The sequence below is a fragment of the Xiphophorus maculatus genome, chromosome 9 (genome assembly GCF_002775205.1).
Source record: "Xiphophorus maculatus strain JP 163 A chromosome 9, X_maculatus-5.0-male, whole genome shotgun sequence".
Taxonomy (NCBI): Eukaryota; Metazoa; Chordata; class Actinopteri; order Cyprinodontiformes; family Poeciliidae; genus Xiphophorus; species Xiphophorus maculatus.
The window spans coordinates 12,964,521-12,980,709 of record NC_036451.1 but is presented as its reverse complement, the minus strand read 5'-3'; the positions used below and the strand labels follow the sequence as shown (position 1 = coordinate 12,980,709).

The 16,189-nt window shown below is 36.6% G+C and overlaps 1 long non-coding RNA gene across 1 annotated transcript in view; it reads right to left on the bottom strand.

The window, feature by feature from the left end:
• LOC111609771 overlaps positions 1–1,186 on the bottom strand; it is a 48,490-nt gene extending 47,304 nt beyond the window's left edge. Inside the window, exon 1 of the long non-coding RNA XR_002753316.1 lies at positions 993–1,186. This is a non-coding gene — a long non-coding RNA (uncharacterized LOC111609771). The remainder of the gene's footprint in view (positions 1–992) is intronic.
• Positions 1,187–16,189: the final 15,003 nt, after the last annotated feature.

Below are 16,189 nucleotides of genomic sequence, written 5' to 3'. Positions count from 1 at the left end.
AAAATAATGTATTTCTGGGAGAACTCACTTATTAAGCGAGAGAGTCAAATTATAGCCCTCAGCCTGATTTGACAGGCTTGTCAGTTTCAAACTATATTTGTATCTCCTTCCTGGTAATATATAAAAAATGACTGAGAAGTCACTGTAGGTCTCATAAAAAAAAATCAAATTAGAGCTAAACCAGATTTTAAAAATCCTCACCCATTAAAAGTAAAAGAATAATGATGATTAGTAATAGAAGAAAAACATTCTCAGTCACTATTTACTAAGTGAATAGTAAGCAATGAGATTAAGAACCAAGAACAAGCAAGAAAAAAGTAAGAATAATAAAATTTAATTTAAAAAACTAATATTTTCATTTTATTATTTTACACTTTTAGATTTGTTTCAGGTTCTTTTTTCATTTTGAAAAAGTTTTGGAGGCACAGTCGTGAGAGCTCCTTCCCTGCGTTTGCCTTATGCTTGCTGGAATAAATTGGTACCATATGGCACAATGACAGGATCACTCAATCTTCTGTGTACCTGAACACCACATTAATCATTTTTTGGGGGATATTCTTTCCCTTTCATCACACAGGAATTTTCCAAATAGCCCCAGCCTTTATTTCTCTCACACATGTAGTGAATTTACATACACAGACTACACACTGGCCTTGTTAGATGCCAGACCGTTTGACCGAGTTCAAGCTGGAGCAAAACAAAATGTTAAGGTTAGGTGTCAGGTGAGACTTTCTTCCTGCTCAACATATTGACTTACTTTCCTTGTAATGCAGTTAAACTACAGACCTTGTTTAAATTAACTTTCTTGGATGAGTGATGACATAAAGATATTTAAATACATTTAATGTTTTGACCGGGTAAAAACACCTAAATGCAAAAATCATTAATTCAAAGGAAAAAATATCATATAATTTGAAGTACAAAAACATACAGAGAAATTATTGCATTATAATATGCAACCTTAAATATCTAATAAATATCTTTCCACCTACCTTTATATGCTGTCTATGATGAAATCCAATGAGCATATGGAAAGAAATTTAAGCTCCTTCCACTAATTCAGGCTAACAGTTTTTTGCACGGAGAAGGGTGAACAGAGTAAAAATGGGTGAAGTGGCCCAGAGGTGGAAAAGAGGAGGAAAAGAGACAAAATGGAGAGAAGGAAAGAGTGAGAAACGGGGGCAAAGAAGAAACTGTGGTCTTTATAGCAATGTCCGCTTGATGAATCAGACATGTCTTATTTGTTGGCCTCACTGCCAGGGAATTTGCATTGATTATTTTCCCCTCAACAGATACATTTAAATCAATGTGGCACAGCGCAGCCGGAAAGTGTGAGAAAATGTGCAAGGCGCTCAGTAAAAGCCCACACAGCTGTAACCTTGCTCGGACAGGAGGAGCCACAGCTCCCCCTTCATGCCAAATGCATTAGATCAGGACTAAAAGCAGCTCTAAAGAGCAGGAGGACAGCACCTCCATTTCTGATCTTCGGGTGAGAAAAAAAATCTCCTCTCATACACATAGCAAGATTTCTGTGGTCTAATATGTCTTCATTAACTGCAACGCTTCACATATTTGCCAACTTGTGTTTTTTCACAAGTTTCACAGAAGGTGTTAGATTCCTTTTTACTCAGGTTTCTTTTAACTTTTTCATACTTATTTCACCTTTTCCCTCTTTTTTTCTAATTTCTTCATCCATGTTGAGATTTAATACTTATAGTGTTAATGTTGATTAATTGAAATAAATCTGTTCCTATTATTATTTAAATAATAATAAATTAACGACAACAGAAATCTGAATAATCAAGTTTGAGATTTTGTAGATTTTAAAAATGGCTAAAATTATCTGTCCAAAATGTAATTTAAAAAAAATGATCTACTTACTTGATAACAATTTCAACAAAAAGTATTTTTCTTCTTTTACACATTTGATCTAAATGGTCTTCTTTAGATAATACTTTGCTTTATTTTATAAATACTTATACTTAAATACTTTACTTTTTCTGCATTTGGGATAGAAATTCTAATTTAATTTTCTATTCATTACCAATTTTTCTGCAAAAACAATAGATTTGCATCATTATTTTATCAAGTACCCCAAACTTTGCTCTCGAAATGTAAATGATTTACTAAATTTTGTCAGTGAAAAGGGTCTTAAGTTGTTAAACATTTGTAAAACGATCCATAAACATTTAGGTAGACCCAATGTGGAGCTGGATTGCTCCAATAGTGTCATTGGAAGGTTTTGCTTTTAAAGTGTCTTTCCTGGCAGTAGAGTCGAGGTCTCCTCTATCAAAGTCCTGTGCTGCCCCCTTGCAAGCACAGAGAAAGATGGAACAAGGAGTCTTAACATTTTGAAAACACTGCAACCTGACACAAAGGGTGACATTCTTAAACACTTAAGGAGAACTAAAAAAAAATGATGGCAACTTTTTTCTAAAAATGTTGACACACTTTTTTCTTTTAGATTTGATTGACTATCAAGCTGGAGGCACTAAATAGTGAGTTTCATATTCTAATTGGGAGGACCATTTTTAAACATAATCCAATGCGTACACACACAGGCAAGGCACGGCACTCCCAACCCTTCTCTCTATTTCTGTCTCCCCTATTCCTCCCGTCTCATTGATAATTTCTCCAGGAGCTTCAGCCTCTCACTGTAAGATCAAAGTGACTGTCACACACTGCCAGTGGAGAACATTTCGTGAGCATCTCCACCCGATATATTATTCCTATGGATGATGAAAGAGTGTATACGGAGGGTGGAGATGACGCTGTTATGAGGCAAATGCAGAACAGGAAACATGTGCCTCATCACACTGGGTTTGTTGGCGTAACAAGAAGTAGGGGTTAGGGCAAAAAACCAGCAAGCCAATCAGTGACTTGCATTTTTTTGTAATTGTAAAGGAGAATTGCATTCATTTTCTTGTAGAAAGTAAAAATAAAAAAAGTTGGCAAACTGACGATAAACTGGAATAATAAAAATAAAATAGAATAGCCCCACATAGTAGAAAGTGTTTTAAAAAATCAAACAAATACCTTGCACACTACCTTCCGTTTTTTTGGCTGTTGCATTTTCTCTGTAGGATTTAAAGTAAAGAGAAGACTCCCAATATCTCCTGACTGTCTTTCTTTTCTCTAAAAGGCACATCTTAAGTCAAACTAAAGCATACACTCGTCTCTCCCCTAGGGTGCAGTGGCAGTGGTGCAGAAAAAGTGAACTGCCAAGGACCCCACTGTTTAGCAAACACTCCTACTGAGGGGAGGAATTAATTATTCAGAGCCAAGGACCAAGGCAGCCCCATTTGATTGCACCACAAAAGAAAGGTCAGAGCTTTTCATATGAGGAACCTCCTGGTTTTGCATCCTGTCAGCTGAGGGAATGGGTATAGTATATAAGCCTGAATGACACTATGCTTAACAGCTCAATTAAAAGGACAAGCTTATTTGGATGAGGATGTTTTCAGCAGACACGTGACAAACAGCAGCAACATGTCAGTCCCGCCGTGGAAAGACATGAATTGCCCGCCGGATATGACCAGTACTCCGAAATATAATTGGTGGTTGTAGGAGCAGTTCAGAAAACTCTGCAAGAGCTGATTATTATAAGACTTTTAAGATGAGAAAAATAAATTCACAATAGCGCGAGTTAAAATGATTAAATTCCTGCAACACCTGGAAGCAGTGTGAGCAAGTAATTTCTTACTTTCTGAGTTAGCATGTGATCCATTACATTACAATGTTTGAATAGTTAATAGGCAATAATGAACCTCAAATCAAATTAATAACATATTTAATCTGCTGGAAAATGATTTTCGAAAGACTGAAAGATCACTTGTCAAACTCTGCACAGACTTGACCAATTATTGGACTCTGAGAAAGTTTTGTGACCCTCTTTATTCCCTGTATCGTCTGCATAATCCAGACAAATTTCACGGAGAAAGGCCAAAGCTTTCTCTCCAGCCGAAGTGAAATGATAGTCATCGAGTCACTCCGAGCTCACAATGCCTCCTTCACGGAGCAGATCACGAGCATACAGCAGCCATGCAACCAGAACCCAACTACAGAACCCTTTGGGGGGGTTTCTGACGTAAATCTGCCATTACAGTTGAATACTACTGAGGCCTCCCAGCATTGTGGTCCGTCAGTATAAGTTATAATCTCTAAAAACTGGTGTGGTGAGCCCCAGCAGGGGATTAGGATAGGAGCCAGGACAGCAAATACTACAACCGTGCAACAGGGGGTGTCTCTCCCCTATTGGTGTGCCTCTATCCCAAACATCAAGCCCTGCATTTCTATTGGCTCTGTTCTGTGCACCTTCAGCCAATCATCGATTCGTTAGCTCATCATTCCATGGAAACCAGGCTTGCCTGGGGATGACATCAACTCCATTGAGCTCCCATCTTCTTCCAGTAAGTCAAACCACAGTACTGAATGTAATTTCAAAAGGTCAAAAAGTAAAACAACCAAAGTGAAAACAAACAGAGAAGCTAATATATTTTCAAGGAAGATTTACATATACATTCATACATGCAGGTCAACTCCTTCATGAATTGCGAGGCCAAATCATTAATAGTGCTTAAGTATAATTGCCAGTAATCAAACAGAAGGTTGTGTTTGCAAACTGAGGTGTCTAAATCTTAACTGTATAAATTAGCCTGCTGATTTATGCTCTTGGAATATTATGGCTAGGCAGAAAGATACAGATTGAAAAGGGGATAGGTCTTTCCTAAGATGATTTCTTGCAGATGTTTCAGCCATTATATCTCGCTCTCTAAGGTCATTAATTTCCCAGGTAATAAACCCCTGTGTTGTTAGCGCCCCCTCCTCCCTCCAACCCCTCAAATCCCATGCAGTACAAAGCAGCTGGGTGTACAGTAGTGCGTGTGTAGCTGCCAAATGGAGATGACAGTTTGCTCCATTGTTCATCAGTGAAACCACGGAGCCATGCTGAGTCTATAGCACATGGATGAAAAATTAAACTCAACACCAAAAAATTAACATGCTGTAATACAGTCTGTTATTTGCCCCTAAAGAGATAACCATCATCACTTCAGGTCTGATAAGAGTCTGTCCAGACAGGGTTTCAGCAGACTTATTGTAAATTAGAGCCAGACGGCTTTTTTTTTGGCAGCACAATACATGTAAGGATAATAATTTACAAAAAAGTCCTGACTGAAACACAATGTTGCCCAATTTAAATAATGAAATCACTGTTTAGATCTAGAAGTCATTCTTCAAATGACTTGAAAAACAAATAAACCCCATATTGCTGCATTTACAAACAAAAGAACCCCTATAAGAGATAACACAACAGTAAGAGATAATACTCAATCACTAAATAGTGAAAACTCTTTCCTACATTAACAAACAAGTACTTAATACTTGTCAGTGTGTAGATAGTGGAAATGATCAGGAGTTAAAGCTCCAACAGTAACCAGATTTGCCTCTACATTTCCTACCCTAAAAAAACAAAAACAAAATCTCCTAAAAATATATGAAAAAAGGCCGAAAGGCCTGATTTTCAAAACCTTTATTTAGACAAAAATTTGCACAGAAATAACAAAAAAAAACTTAATGTTAAATGTTTTTTTCTGGGCTGAAGAAGCACTGGCTATCTTAAGGTAACCATTAAAAACACAAATGACATGGAACAAATACACAAACTTTCAAACTTTTTGATACTGTGGTGTTTTAGCTTTGGAAAATATTTCCAAAAATTTTTAAACCACATTAGTTCAGTCTGATAGTTCCATTGGCTCTTCATATTTGAACAAAAAAAAAATCTTTATTCCAGTTGCATCTATCTCTTTAAATAACAATAAACACTAACAATATTTAACGTTGTATTTATTTGTTTATTTTACATAAAGCACAGATACAGTATTTTGTTTATGGTTGTTGTTTGACACCTTGCATTATTAGTAGTTTACTTGTTTTTTTTTTTTTAGATCAAAGTTGTTATTTCCTTATATAGAGAGATACTTTAGCCTCATGTGTTTTTGTTTCTTCATCTGTTTTACTTTGTTTTGGAAATTTCTGAATAAATTTAGCTGCAAAATGAATCCCGAAGGTCCAACTAGAGGTATCATGGGCTATGCCATTAGGTTCTTGGAGGGATTCCTCTCATGACAAATATGACCCTATTTGGCAGTAAACTAAATTTTTATAACTATATGTAATTACACTCCAGCATACAAAAAGACATTCAATATGTTTTCTCATTTCAATCTTTAATGCTGATGCATAGACAATCATTAAAGCATCGCAAAACAATTGTTGAACAGCTTTACTAAAAAAAACCTTTGAATTGCCAGAAACCAAAATAAAAGAAATAGGTGAATTTCACTTTTCAATGAACACATAAAAAGTGCAGTAAAAACTATTTTCACTTCCTAATCTTTTGATCAGAGTGCGGGGTAAAAGGAAGGCGTGGAGCATACATGTTCTAATGTTTAATTTTTTTACTTACTTGAACGCAGGAAAAATACACCAAAACGAAGCAGGTGAGAAGACATGCTCTAGTTACCTTATCTAACTCCTGCATGAATTATGTACATTCTTGAGTTAGAAGCAGCTGTGCACTGCACACAGGAGTTCATTTGTATGAGAAGGTAAAACATTAAGATACCAAGCTGAACTGATGCAGTTGAATGTCTCTACAGACAGATTTAATGCTGTAAGGAAGCAAAAGAGAGAATGTATTCAAAATGGCTCAGGTATTATCTACTCCACAGAGTGAGTGTCTCCCTTATCAGCTTTGAAGTCAGAAAAAATGTAAAGGCTCTCCCTTCTGAAAGCTCCAGCATTTCATCACATTTCACACCAGAATATTCCGTACTGATAGCCACTTGCTGTTTTGTTAGCAATTCAAAGGCTATCTACCAAAGAAAAAAGGGTGACGTAGAAAAACCAAAAAAAAAAACAATCTAGCCTTGATTGTCAAACACTTCCAGGCTGAACCAGTCTCATGATCTTCTATGAAGCAAAACAGCAACACAATCTTTCCACTCACAACACAAGCGAAGATCTCCAGAGCAATAAACTGATTCTGAGAGCTCTCATCAATCTTTAATCCTTCCTCAGGCTCCGTGGGGCCGCAGCGAGTAAAAACCTCCCTGCAAAACCAGAAAGCGGCCAGATTCCAGCACATTCAAGGTTCAAGAAAAGGCCTAGAAATCACGTTGATGGGGCCAAATCAACTGAGGAGACCTTTTTGCTCCCTCTATCAGAGACACATGCTGGTTTCAATCTCACATTTCTGGCGCCACTCTTCTTAGTTATATGGCAAATCAAAGAAAAAAAATGCACTGGACTGTTTATGAAGGACACTCTCTTTATTTATTTTGCAGTTCAAATAACTATATGTTTGTATATATATATGCTTTCAGGGTATTTCCATGTTTTATACAAGGTTGATGCACAAAATACGTAATACAGACAGGATGACCTTTAACATGATACATAATTGCATATTTCTGTCGCCAACGATTTTAATGTAAGAAAATTTAATTTTGCAATCAAAGCAATCTGAAGTTCTGGATGTTGTTTTGGGGTAGGCACTCCTTTCCAGTACCAAAAAGTCAAGGGATCCTAAGCTGATAGGATAGAGAAAAGTCTAAATAAATTTCGGTGTCGTTGTACCAAACCCACAAACATAGCAGCTGCATGTAGCCTGTGAGTTGTTGCCAAATGAATGTGACAGCTCGCTCCACTGTAGATCACTGAAACCATGGAGCCTTGCTGAGTCTTAGAGCACAATGATGAAAAATTAATTCAGACGCCAAAAAAAAAGAAGAAAAAAAGAAGCGTCTCAGGAAGAGTGTGTTGTCTTTCCCCAGAGGATGTTCTCTGCTTAAATGTGTCTATTTTGAGTGGTAGCGGGCAGCTTGTAATGTGACCTAAGTAACTGCTGCTGACTGAGAGTTTGAGCTTTGGTCCCACCATATGTTCTCTCACAGGCACAACACTCTGCCCAGTACATTCATGTAAATGATTACATGGGAAACAAAGAGTTCCAAGGAGGCCTGAGAGTAAGAGCGTGTTGAAGGGTCTGGTGATGTATGTTGGTTTCAGAGGAAAAGTCAAAGAGAAGGGTCCTGTTTACACTTGGTATGGTGAAAAAAAAGAAAAATGTTGGTTGGATGTCGTTTTGAAAGTAAGGCTGCTCCGTGTGTGGGCTCTGGCACCGCCATCCACAATTCCTACGTCAAGGACACAACCTGAGAGGATATGGCAGGCGCCATTCTCACCATCTGCATCATCGCACTCAGTCCACAAAAAATATCTGTTTACTTTCAACATTAAACAAAACTCCCGAACAAGTTGGAGTGACGCCAGACAGCCTCCTCTGGTCGTTCTTGCTAAGTCCGTATCAAAAATCTGACTTGCCTCCGAATAGTTTGGATTCATGTTCCGGCTTGTTTTTATCAAGATATAACAAGCGAGGTAGGGGGGAGGCAGCAGTGGGAGGGAGTCTACGCTAGTTCACCCGGTGCAGACGCAAAGCAGGTGGCCAGGTTGATGACAATGAACAGACAGCAATGGTGGCCTAATTTCTTCATGTCAAACAACACCATATGGCTCTTTTTTCCCTACTCTACCTATTTAGAAGCTGCATCAACATAAGTATGTGAGTAAGATAGTCCTTACAATTAATTAGAAAGGAGGAAGTAGGATGCACTTTATTCTATATACTATGAAACATGCTCTACTATGGGGAAAAATATATCCCTAGGTATTTATGTTATGTATGAAATGCTCTTGAAATCAGCTGATGACTTACTTTTTTCCCCACAAACAGCATTAAATCAAATCCTATAGTTTTTGTGAAACACTTTGGAGAAGGGGGAAATATTGAAATACTCTCTTGGACCTGGGCTAACTAAAAGAATGGCAAATATGACTCACTTTCCAGGGCTGGTTATTATTGCATCATGAGTGGTCAAAAATAAAAACCAAAAAATATATATCTCAATTGTACTGCAAATTAGTTATTTATTGCTCGTCTGCATTTTCAGACAATAGCAAATGATGTTCATCTATGCGCTACGACAGTGCTGCAAGAATACATACGTGTGCCCTTTTGGCATATGTGAAGGCTGTTTTTTGCATATAAAACAGGCAATGCATTGTTTGTGTGTGTTAATAGCAACTTTAATTGAAACAGATTTTTAAAATACTAAACAGACTAGTAAAACCTGGTCTGAAGGCAAGGCATAAAATAGTTTCTTTCACACAAAACCCACCATTGTTGCTTACCCACATTTTACTACTTAAAACTGAAGCTTAAAAAAAGATAATCTTTGAAAAAGCACTAATTTAGTCATTTTAGCATTGCCTGTTCACCACAAAATATAAATGAAATTTACAATTTACAAATCTCAACACAGCTTTGCGAGCAGACCAACACCACAAGAAATTGACCCAAGGCAATGCTGCTTAAATTTATTCATAACCATGCGACTCCATGACAGTGATGGTTGACATGAAGCCTTTTAAAATTTTGATGGTGGCAGGTAGCAGAACTATCTACAGCGTGGAAATGAGCCAACATCTGAAGTAAGAGCAAACAGAATATGGTGCCATATGGCTCCATTGTGGCATGATGCTTTGCAAAGATCGTATGACTTGCTGGCTTTACAAATCGGAGTGGAACCAGTGCGTTTTCAAATATGTTATTCACAATTTATTAAAATCAAATATTTTGTCAAAGTATTTTTCTTTATTACAAAAAATGCATAACCTTAGGTTAAATCCAACGAGGTTGTCAGGGATTTACACAGACCAACCAGAGAGACACACTGAATGATTTCTTAATTTATTACAAATATGTCAAAAAATGTTTCAAAAAATGATGAATTGGGCCCAAAATAGAGGTCAACATAACAGACTTCAACTCGGGTAGTAACACAAAGAACTCAAGCACAAAATGACCTCACAAACAAACTTAAATAGTGGCTGATCACAGCACTTCTGGCACACAGGGCAGAAATTACTAAAAAACTAACATAGAAAAACTTAATTAACAAACAATTACTGGTCAAAAAAAATTCTAAGTATTTACGTTTTTTTTTTTTTTTAATTAAATAAATACTACTGGGATAGAACTATTGCCAAAAACAGAAGAAAAACTAAAGGAATAAAAAAAAAACATTCCCATTTTTCCCCTGGCAAACAAATGTAATGACCCGCTGAGGAGTTTATGCCAGCTATATAAAGAGAACAAAGCAGCACTCCAGCAGCAGCTCCAAAGGAAACAAGAAGAAATTAATCTGTTGCATTTCAACGAAAATAGTAAACTGACAATTAAAGTTAACTAAATGTCTGCACTGCAAATAGATAATGAAAAAGTCAGGCTAATAAAAATAATTTTAATTAAAAATGAAAATCTAAGCTGTCCAGTAATTGATATGTGAACTAATTTTAAGAACGAGCAGCTAAATAATTACCATCCAACATCTCTGGTGTGTGACAGCAGGAACAGCTGTCACAGAGGTACATAATTAAGGTATATCTAATGCTTTAATAAATACTTTACATAGGATGATTACATTTTAATCCAATTAATCTATTATGTATTTTTGTTAAACCACCTATGATTAACCTCGGGTGTCATCATAACACAGAACTAGGTCTGCAGGAAACCATAAAGTTTTTGAGGGACAGCTCAGGGTTACCACTTACTGTGAGTTCCCCTTTTGAGGTGACAAGTAACGAGCAAATAGGTCTGCACCACATAATATTATACAGATAACAAAAGGGTAAGGTTTAGAACATGCTTTAAAGGGACAAGTGTGCCGAATTCATCAGTTCTTTGGAATGCCTGGTTTCTAATGGCATACTCAAAGGGTCAGCGCTAAGTGACAAAACAATATCAGTGGGGAAACATTTGCATCAAGGTGTACAAATATGCAAGTTGTCAGGCATAGAAAGCCTGCCCTTTCAATGTGACAGCAATCCCTTTAGGTGTGAGGAGAGCGCAGTTCAGTGGTGCAGGGAATGGCAAGAGATTTGGTTGTGGGGGACTGGTGAGACTGCGGAAGTTGCACGCAGTGAGGTGTGTGTCAGGGCACCCGAGACAAAGCCATGATTACACACAATGAGTAGAGCAGAGTGCGGCTGACACTAATGCAGTCCAAAGGGAGACACGAGACAGAGCACTTGTGACAACTGTGAGAGGGTGTCACTCTTTTGACAGACAACATTATGGGTACCAAATAGAGCAAACGTGGGTTTTTTCACTCTAATGTTTCAGGAAAACCTTAAATCGGTGGAAATGAATGCAAATGTATGTTAAATGACTGTCCACAAATGCTTAAGATGGCTATTAACTTCAGTCTTTTTCTAATGTGGTTGCAGCAGAAGTAACTGAGTTTGAACTATTTTATTTTTCACTGATAGTGTACAGCTCAGATAAAAGAGCATTTTAAAAGAGCACCAAGAACCCAAATTTGACTTTATGCTTAAGAAGAAATGTTGACTGAAAAAAGTTAAAACACAGTATGAAAATTAGACGAAAACTACTTTACTGACAAAAAACATTTTATTGCAGAAATTTACCCAACTGCAACAACAGAAAGGCTGAAAACCTGACACTTTTTTTTAACTCATTTTCAGCTTGATGCAACATCACAAAATCTGGGTCACATGCAGCTTCTTACAAATCTTCTTTTTCCAAAACTCTGAGGCACAGAAAAAGCAAAGCGCACCAATTTTAAAAATCAAAATGTTTTTTACTGGGTTGAAAAAGCTACTTTTTTGTTTTTGTTTCACATTGCACTACATTTTTGGAAAAGGGTGACATATTCAGAGTGCCTTTTTTTAACAACAAAGTTGTGCTTCTGGAATATGAGTCAAGTGATTTAGCTGTCACATGTTTTACACAATACATACTGTGAATTATTTGCTTTTTTAAGAAAATAATTCAATAAACAAAAATATGAACCATTTTCTATTGACATACGTGGTTCAGATCTAAGTTTCAGGATCTGGTGCAAGTATGAAAAATGTTCAAAGAGATTCCTTTTGTCAAACACAATTTGATTAAGCTTGAGCTATTTTGCAAAAGTAATGAGCGACAAAAGAAGGGTATTAGATGTTCAAACATTACAGAGACTTAGTCCAAAAGATTTGAGAACCATGAATAATTTTCCATCCCCTTCATATCTGTGCATTATTTGGTGTTTTCAGTCTAGTAAAATGTAATTGAAGTTTGAAGCTTAGGTTAAAAAATATCAAGTTCAAAAGTCATATTTTTATTTTTGCAAAGGTCAGTACAAAAAACCCCTTAAATTCAAATAGTGTACACTTACAAAAGGTCTGAGTTATGAATCTCTCATGAAAACATCTTGCTGCCAAGTGAGATGCTAGCTAGGAGTAGCATTCTAAAAGGAGATAATGGACAATTCCTCACCATCATTCCTATGAAAATAGACTAGTTTAACAGTCCTTCAGGGCAGTTATAATACATCAAGTTTTTTTTCAACTTGCATAAGCTAGGAAATTGTTAAACATCAAATATTCCTATTTAGTTAAAATATATTTAGTTAAAAACAGTACAAATCAATTATATTTAGCTGTTCATTTTATCTAAACAAAATGAATGAAGCATCAACTTTAAAAAAAAAAAAACCATTTTCCCCTACTGCATAATTTACACAACAGGGAAGTGCAACAAAAGCTTCATTGTAATAAGATTTAACTAGGAACCAATAACAATGTTTTATCATCTGTCAAGTTTTTTCTAGGTCAACCTCTGTCTGTGTTTGACAGATGGGGATCGAGATGTTGTAGCTCTAGATTGTGTTCCCTTAATGGAATGTTCTTTTACATATGCTGTTTACTGTTTCTTATCTGAGGTCAAAACAGAATGATCTGAGTATGCACAGCTGAGCTTGTTTGCAGGACCTTTTAAATTTTACAGACTGCGTTTTCCCCCCAAAGAGTTTATGGTTGGAGTAGCAGTTTATAAAATAATCATTACAAGGTTCAAAACCTCAGACTTAAAATTCCAGAGATAAATCACACTCCGTAATTTCAAACAGAGCGTCATCATGTAGTATCTTGCCTCCCAGATGAGATACCATTGTTCAAGTTACTGAATGCTTTCTGCATTCCTTCAAGAAAGTTGAATCTATTTACAAATGCTGCCATACAGAAAGCCCAAAGGTAACCATGTCACAATGAGAAGCGGGATTACTGCTGCAAATGACGGATAATTCATATCAAAACATAATAATATTATTTATTTTAAACACGCACCAAGCTTTGAGCAAGGACTAACCCTCCCTGAACACCAGTCAGGGTGTCACTGTAAGCTCTGCTCTCTTATGATTTCTGACTGGGAGACACTTTTGGGAAAATCAACAAAGATGTACTCTTCATCATCTTGGCAGGTAGGTCTCTTTACAAATTACCTTTTCCCCTCCATCCATCACACAGGGGAGTTCACCTGCATCTGTTGCATGATGCTTTGCTGCTCACTGCTCCCACATCCCAGTTGTCTGCTGCTTATCTCAAAACACTGCAAAAATGGCATAAAAGGCTTTGCATCTATAAGCAATGTGCACCCAAAGCTGGTTTTCTGATCTTTTCTGTATCCATAAGGGTTTTGAGATTAGTTCTGCAAACAACTGACCTACTATTCTATTAAGACTAGTTTTGATAGCTACTCAAAGCAGCTGTTGAAGTTGCCACAGGTTACCATCCTTTGGTTTCATTTACACTTGAAAGCAGCCCCGCGTCAGCCTTCTGTTGGGTTACTCTGCACCTCATTCACGTACAGCATCTGATGATTAAGCCAATGTGAAACACTAATAAGCAGCAAGCAACACCCGGTGGACTTGCCTAATTGGGTCAATCAAAGATGATCTACGGAGACTCAGCGGGGAGAGCAAGAGCTTTCAGTCTGATGGAGGTTTTGCAACTCTCTGCATAGACCACTGCAAATGAATACGCAGAGGCTTGTGGACATTATGATGTGGGCCTCTGATTAAAGGAAAGAGCCTCCTGATAGCTTGGCAGTGACACTGCATATATTGAGGAGTTTCTTTGGATCTGACATCTCTTTACATTATTCTCCTTTTTCCAATTTGCTCATTGAAAGGGAACAGTCTAGTTAGCATGGAACATGCTGTGCAAACCCTTAACTCCACTGTGACCGAGTCCCAAAAGACTTGATTTCAGAGCTTCTTGTCCTGCATTTTGCATTCTGATTGACCGAGTGTAGAGGCCAGCAGCTGTCAGGTGGGAAGCATGCATTTAACAAATCATTGTTTCCCTCATTATGTTTAACAACAGCCTCTTTTATTTAGCATAACTCCATAAATTTAAATCAAATTTCACTAGGCAATGCCTGGTTTCAGTTAATGATAGTGCAAACGAATTAAACAGCCATTTTGTCATCAAGAACACTGAGCCTTATCAAATGTGCAGTCCCTCACAAATGTATTTATGCATCTTGAACTTTTTCAAATTTTTTTCACATTACAAAGTTCAATGTATTTTATAGAGATTATGTGACAAAAAACACTGTGTTTCTTTTAGAATACAGATAGTTTTCCTTAATGTCTTCCTTCTTTTCAACCATCAGCTATACACACTTGCCATTGGAGGGTTACAGAGAGGATGCCCATCTCCACTGATCATTAGGCGAAAGGCTGAAGTACAACATGTATTTACAGGTCATCAGTCTTTCATAGAGCAACACCATTATATATACAGAGACATTAAAGACATACGGAACAAACATCATTCACACACACACACCCCCCCACACTCATAAAGCCATTTAGAGTAACCACAGTCTAAAAGTTCATGTGTTTGGGCTGTTGGAGTAAGCTGCTACACCCACAACAAATCCAATGAACCCACAGGGAAGACATTCAAATTCCATGCTAAAAGAGCCTATTCCCAGATTTGAACTGGGGATCCACTTGCTGCAAAGCCAAAGTGATAATGACAGCGCTGCTACTTTGCAGCAACTGTTACGCAGAATTTCCTCTCTTTGAAAATTATCCCTATTTTCTTTAACCACATAGCTTTCAAAATTTTAAAACATAATTAGCAGATTCTATACAATGAAAATAGACAAACATAGGAATGAATCAAATTAATTCAAATGGGCCAGAAAAAAATAAACAGCGAAGAAAGAAAAAAAAAATCCACTGGGAAAACAGCAAACTGACTATCGTGTGCTTAAGAATAGCATAAATGATTGTATTGAAAAAGCAGAAAACTGTAAACATAAAAGATAAAATAAGATTAAATAAAAGATCAATTGTAGGAGCACATTACAATTTTCATTTTAGTTGCAAAATGATGTCAGAAAATCTAGATTGCTACAGGTAAAAAATAATTAAATATAATTTAATCAATTTGCAATTGTCAGCTGACTTAAAGATACAATTCCAAAGTCACTTTATTGCATTTTAAAATTTACTTAGTGAGGAAGAGTGAAAATTGGTTAAGAATATATTACACCAATGTAGTTTGGGAAAAAAAAAAACTATCAAAATTGTTTTTTTTAATTAATCTTAGAATAGTTATTATGTCTTGAAGGATTTATGTTCATTTGCACTCTTTTGGCCCATATGGAAGGTAGACAATCTGCTTTAGGATTCAGTGAATGTCTACTTTCTTCTTGTTAATGTTCTTGGGTTGAATGTTTGGGGTTATTGTAATTCTCAGGGGTACAAACTCATTAAGAGGAACAAAAGTGGTAAAAATGCACACCTTGCATCTGCAAATTATTGTTTGCATATTTTCTGAACATAAATCATATTCAGTCAAGTTAGTTTTGCACCATAAACCTGTTTTACCCACAGCCTGTAATGGGGTGACTTCCATACAATGGGAGGCCCACACATCTGTTTTAAAACCACTGCCATTAAGCTTTACTGCAAAACGTTTATATATATATATATTACCTGGTAGATTTAAGACCAGTTTTGTACTTTTAGATTCAAAATAATCTACACAGTGTACAAATTTGGACTAAAAGTTTTATAAGAGCATCCCAAAGCTGGTGGAAAACCCTTTTGTGGTAAAATACATGATTAAGTAAAACAAAAGCAAGTTGTTTCTTTGCTAGACTTTTTTTGTTTTATCTTAGATACTGCACAAACATGGTTGTGGCTGTTTAAGAATCACAATTACGTCACAGCATAGTTATAAATATTATTTTTCATTT